Source organism: Martes martes, assembly GCF_963455335.1.
Source record: "Martes martes genome assembly, chromosome: 5".
Taxonomy (NCBI): domain Eukaryota; kingdom Metazoa; phylum Chordata; class Mammalia; order Carnivora; family Mustelidae; genus Martes; species Martes martes.
In genome coordinates this window covers 80,644,293-80,650,476 of record NC_137892.1, presented here as the reverse complement: position 1 = coordinate 80,650,476, position 6,184 = coordinate 80,644,293, and the positions used below count along the sequence as shown (strand labels likewise).

The following is a 6,184-nucleotide window of genomic DNA, read 5'->3' as shown; positions in this document are numbered from 1 at the left end:
TGTGAAGACAGGATGAAAGATGTTGGATGAAGATGCTGCACATTCTTTGTTACAGATAAAATTATTTTCCCCCCAAATCAGCCTGGTACTTTAGTCCACTTCTGCCATAAAGACATTTTAAACAGCAGTAGGATCAATTTAAAGTTGAGATTACAAACTTAATTTGATGGAAGTTGAAAAAAAATGGCATGCAAACATTGGTTTAAACATTTACCCATGTTGGGAAAACTTCCCCTTCAAGTCAATTAAATTATCTTGGACTGCTCCATGTCTTTCTGGAGTAGAAGGTACTTAGAGGGACAACAGAGGTGCTGGATGTGAAGAAGAGTGGGAACTTTGAGACTTGGAGCTGGAGGTTAATAACAAAAAGAGATGCACCTGGATTTTCCCCAGAACCCACTGTTTTTAAGTGTTAGATGGAATTGGGGTTCCTCTGGCTATAAACTGTGCTTGTTTGGTGAAAATAGAAATCAGTCCTTCTCCCTTCAGTGTACAATTCATTACCTATTAGGAGTGTTTCCAGCTGTACACATCTCCCTCCCCTATTCCCTGGGTTGTTCCTTAAGCCACAAAAAGATGCACCCCAGCTTGTTTGACGTCTGTCCTCTCAAGTGTCGATGACGCTGGGTCCCCAGGGAGGTATAAGTTTTGTGGTCAAGCTCCATGGCATGCCCTGGTCCTGCTCTATTAAGGATGTGCAGAATTTCCTTTCTGACTACACAATTCATGATGGGGCTGCAGGCATTCATTTCACTGGCACTAGAGAAGCCAGGCAGAGTGGTAAGGCTTTTGTTGAACACGAATCAGAAGGTGATGTAAAAATGGCCCTTAAAAAAGACCAGGAAAGCATGGGATACCAGTACACTGAGGTGTTCAAGTCCCACAGAATGAAGATGGATTGGGTGTTAAAGCACAGAGGTCGAAACAGTGCCTACACAGCCAATGTTGGCTTTGTGTGACTTCAAGGACTCCTAACTGGATGCACCCAGGAAGAAATTCTTCAGTCTTTCTTGGGGTTGGAAATTGTGCCAAAGAGGATCACATTGCCTGTGGATCCCAAGGACAAGATTACAGGGGAAGCCTTTGTGCAGTTTGCCTCACAGGAATTATGTGAGAAGACCCTAGGGAAGCAGAAGGAGAGAAAAGGGCATAGGTATACTGAAGAGTTCAAGAGCAGTCAGGAAGGAGTTAAGTCTCAGATCACCCTCTGAAGTTCATGTCTGTACAGCAGCTGGGCTTTATGACCACTCTGGCACAGCCAGGAGGTATACTGGCACTGTCAAACAAGTGAGCCTAGAGAGGATGAGGTATGGTGCTTATAGTGCAGGCTATGGGGGCTGAGGAGTACAGCAGCCTCAGTGATGGCTACGGCTTCACCACCCATCTATTTGGAAAAGACCTCAGTTACTATCTCTTGGACATGTATGACCACAGATAATGGAGACAGTGGCTTCTCTGTACAGAGTACTACTAGACACTGTGTCCCCATGAGAGGGCTGCCACAAAAAGCCACAGAGTACAACATTTACAACTTCTTCTCTCCATTCAACCCTGTGAGGGTCTATATTGAGATTAGCCCTGTTGGAAGAATGACAGGTAAAGCTGATGTTGAGTTTGCCACTCCCAAAGAAGCTGTGTGTGGCAGCTATATCCAAAGACTAGGCCAACATGCAACACAGATATGTTGACCTCTTCCTGAATTCCACAACTGGGGCCAGCAATGGGGAATACAGCAGCCAGATGATGCAAGGCATGGGGGTGTCAGCCCAGTCCACTTACAGAGGCCTGGAGGGGTAGTTTGTGAGTTGCTGTTATGGGGCTGGCTGTGGTAATCAGAACAGCATGGGTGGATATGAATAGTTTTGTAGGAGCATTTGAATTATTACAATCAAATTTTCACAAGCAGCCAACAAGCAGTGAAAAGTAATTATTACTCTAGAGGAAGAAGCTGTGGGACCCATTTTGCACCAGAAGTTTGTGAAATCTTATTTAAAAATTACCTCTTTGGTGTTTTCCCATGCAAACATTCTTCTAGCATGTGATACTGAGTAAACTAAAACTATTTTCAGCTTTTCTTGATTAACATTTTGGTAGTGTACTTCGGAGTGATGTTATCTGATTTAAAGTAGTTTTAAATAAATTAAATGGATCTTTTATGCCGCATCACCATGAATACATTGGGAAGATGTGCTTTTTTTGGGAAAACTCAAGGTCCTAGATCCCTAATTCAAAGAGGAACATTTCTCATGTTTTTTCATTTTAGTTTATTTTCACTATAAATCTCTTAGTTAAGTTTAAGCTTTTAAAACTCAATTTTGAAAACTGGGATGCATTACTAATACTGTAGGAATTAGTGAGGCCTTGACTTAAAACTTTGTTGAAGAGATTGTCCTTAACAAATGGTGTTGGAAAAACTGGACAGCCATATGCAGAAGAATGAAAGTAGACCACTTTCCTATGCCATACATAAATGGATTCAAGACCCAAATGTAAGACAGGAATCCATCAAAATCCTAGAGGAGAACACAGGCAGCAATCTCTTTGACATTGGTCATAGCAACTTTTTGCTGGACATGTCTCCAGAGACAAGGGAAACAAAAAGGCAAAAATGAACTATTGGGACTTCATCAAGATAAAAAGATTTTGCACAGCAAAAGAAATAGTTAAAAAAAAAAACAAAAAAACTAAAAGGTAACCTATGGAACAGAATATATTTGCAAATGCCTTATCAGATAAAGGGATAGTATCTAAAATCTATAAAGAAGTTAACAAAATCAATATCCAAACAACAAAAACCCAGTCAAGAAATGGACAGAAGACATGAACAGACATTTCTCCAAAGGAGACATACAAATGGTAGCAGACACATGACACATGCTCCACATCACTCAGCATCAGGGAAATACAAAAAAGACCACAGTGAGATACCACTTCACACTGGTGAGAAGGGCTAAAATTAACAAGTCAAAAAACAACAGATGTTAGCAAGGATGTAGAGAAAGGGGAACCCTCCCACACTGTTGGTGGGAATGCAAGCTGGTGCAGCCACTCTGGAAAACAGCATGGAGGTTCCTCAAAAAGTTGAAAATAGAGCTACCCTATGACTACTAGATATTTACCCAGATAGATATGGCACTCCTAGGTATTTACCCAAAGGTTACAAACATAGTGATTTGAAGGGGCACATGCACCCCTTTCCATTAAAGCTGTGGCAAGTTTTTTTTAGTTCTGGGCCCAGTAGATGGTTCTGGTTCTACAATTACCTGAACTTTAATTTTCTCAACAATCAAACAGGCTTCAAATGCATTCTTCCTTCTCAATTCTGTGATTTTTGAAATTTGCAAAAATAAAAAATACAGCATGGTTGTGAATTATTTCCAAAAATGGGAATCACTTTTGTCAAATAAGTTCTAAACCAGGAAACTTGGCAAGAGGACTTCTGGGTGACCCTTGTATCCAGCCTATCTAGCATCACAAATGAAGAATCCAAGGCTGTGGCTTCTTCCCAGAGAAGGCTAAACCCAGTCAAAAGGCATGAAAATTCTTCAGGTCTTTCCAAACTTTTTCACAGAGAATATACATAGGACAACTCATTGTGAAGTTAAATTTGTATAAATGAATCTCAAATTTCAATGAAATCTCAAAGTACGTTCCTTAAAATCACATTTCTTTGCTTGTTGATTTGATGGTCAACAAGAAAACTCAACAAATCCTAGGAAAACCTTTGCATTCAGCCACAAAAAGTCTAATTTAAAATGATGCACATTCAAAAGCAAAGCAAATAAAACTAAATAAAACATTAAAGGTCACATATGATGATTTCAGAGAAGACTAGATATGGAATCCATAAAGACAGTGATACATTGCTAATGGCTGTGTCTTTCCCAGTCTTCCCATGCCAGGCAGGGGGACTACAGAAGTATCTTATCATCCTCAGGTGTTTACTGAATGAATGGTAGTCTGTACTGCTTATTGAATGAATGGTGGTTCTGTACTGTCTAGCAGTGCAGAACACCTTAGGCACTTAGTGATGTTAATGAAACCTAAAGAGTTTCTTAGGTGAGAAAACTGCTGCTATTTGGGAAGATTTGATAGTATGAGAGTTCTAATAATGTAAACACAGCTCTGGGGACTTTTTAGAATCAACTTTTTAAATGGAAGGAAAGAATGTTTATAGGAAGCCCTGTTGAGGGGGGGACACTACAGGTTAGGAAAAATGGTCTTGGATGTTCTCACCTCCGGTTGTTAGGAGTTCCTCAGCATTTACCATTCTGAAGATTACCCTAACCTTCCCTGTCAAAGTCTAATTACAGAAAAAGATTTGACAAATTCATTTTCCCTGAATTTCAGTAATTCAGTTTACCGTGATACATGAATCTATTTTTAATATACTGTAATAGCTCTTCTGTTTACTTAATAGTAAGTACTGTTTACTTAACAGTAAGTACTTAACAGTCTTAATCCTTAACCTATTTCTAACCATAGAATTAAAGACATCGGTTAGATGGAAAAAGACAATTTTGTAAAAGAAAAAATACTTTCTAGCAGAATTAGAGTGTTTACTTCACCTGTCTATATTTAAGGGCCAGTAATTAACCATTTAGTAGTATTTCAGCTATGCTACGTATTAAGAATAGCTAGCACAAAGCAAGGGCATGCCTGTTATCAAAAGAGACAATCCCTAATGTACCAACGAATTACAGCAGCTTGTTCAGGATTTAAGCTAAACCAGGTACTCAAATTTACAATTGACAATTAACTTACAAGTGTTATATTAGTTTCAGATGTGCAATATAATGATGCAACAGTTCTACTAGTACTTTTTAGGATAGTGTTTATAGTATTATCAATACATTCTCCATGTTCCACATTTATGGATACATTTCCCATCTCTTTAAATTGCTTGTATCTAAGCAACTTAATACACTGTATGTATGTTTCACTTTATAATATATGTGTGTGTTAGAGGCAGATTGGCCCTTTGAATACTGCAAACTGGCCCCATTTCTGCACATCTTTTCTTGCAGTGCCGTGTGCATAAACTGAGCTGCAGACTCACAAGCTGCCGGCCATATACAAGCCTGATCTCCTTGTTTTGTTTTAGATTCAAAATTCCCGACAGGAAAGTAACCATTACAGTAACCAATCTCAGAGGCTTGTTTGCTTTGCTTTATAAATTCCTAACCTTTTCCTGATGTAGCAGGAAAGTATGCAAGGCTCAGGTTAGGTCAACAACAGAGTCAAGGTTAACTGTGAGAAAGTGACATGGGAAAGAGCCCAACCAGTCAAACATTAAAACATCAATAGGCAACTTAGACCAACATTAACAGTAGCCATCACCTCAGTACATGTGCACTTAGTATATTTTGTTCATAGAATCTAAGACTCTTAATGTCTGTTTTTCCCTTTTGCAATACAGAGGGGATTTCACTGCTCTTAAAGAGCTGTAGCTTCTGCCGGGGACAATTCTGTTCTTGGGCTCTGGAACAGCTCATAAATTACATCTTCAGAATTATAGAGTACAACTTCCTATTCCCATGGGCAGTCGACATAGGAATAGCTACTTACAGAAGGGATTAAGTGTGAAACTTGCTGTAGACACAGAGCAACAGTGAACTCACGAGCTTTTTTGTTTACATTTGGAGTTTTGCTTATTTTGGCCCTATCAGTTCATACATCTGAGAAAAATGCAGCCCCTAGCTTATGTCACCAAGGTTAACTGTAGAAGAGAGAGATGAGGGCAAGCTTAGGGACCACAGTCTCTCTTGGCCGTATTTCTATCTGCCAGAGCCACTCTGCTATTCCAAGTCTACTCCTGTGATTGAACGAATACCTCCACATGTGGGATGAAGTCTTATGAGAACACACTTGGCTTCACTTCAATTCAGATTTCCGGCTCAGAGTCTGTCAGGTTAACTTAACCTCAGAGAATTCCAGTGCTCCCGAAGTAGGAAAAAATGTTTATAATTAAATAATTTGGAGAACCATTGGACTGAACAAAATGGCAAATGTTTTCTTTATTGAAGAGCCATTAATAAATATGCTAGTATCCACTGTGATTCTTCAAGAGTAGATGATCATCTTCCAAAAATATCTGACCTTGGAAGACTTCTTTATTCAGAGGATCTCTAAAAATGTCACATTTTCCAAGAAACCAAGCCAGTCAAATTTTAATAGAAAGCTT

At 39.2% G+C, this 6,184-nt stretch overlaps 1 pseudogene across 1 annotated transcript; it reads left to right on the top strand.

Moving 5' to 3' along the window:
• Window positions 1-617: 617 nt before the first annotated feature.
• On the top strand, window positions 618-1,860 carry LOC308343318 (heterogeneous nuclear ribonucleoprotein F-like; annotated as a pseudogene). Its single transcript has one exon. The product of its transcript is annotated as a heterogeneous nuclear ribonucleoprotein F-like (transcript).
• Window positions 1,861-6,184: the final 4,324 nt, after the last annotated feature.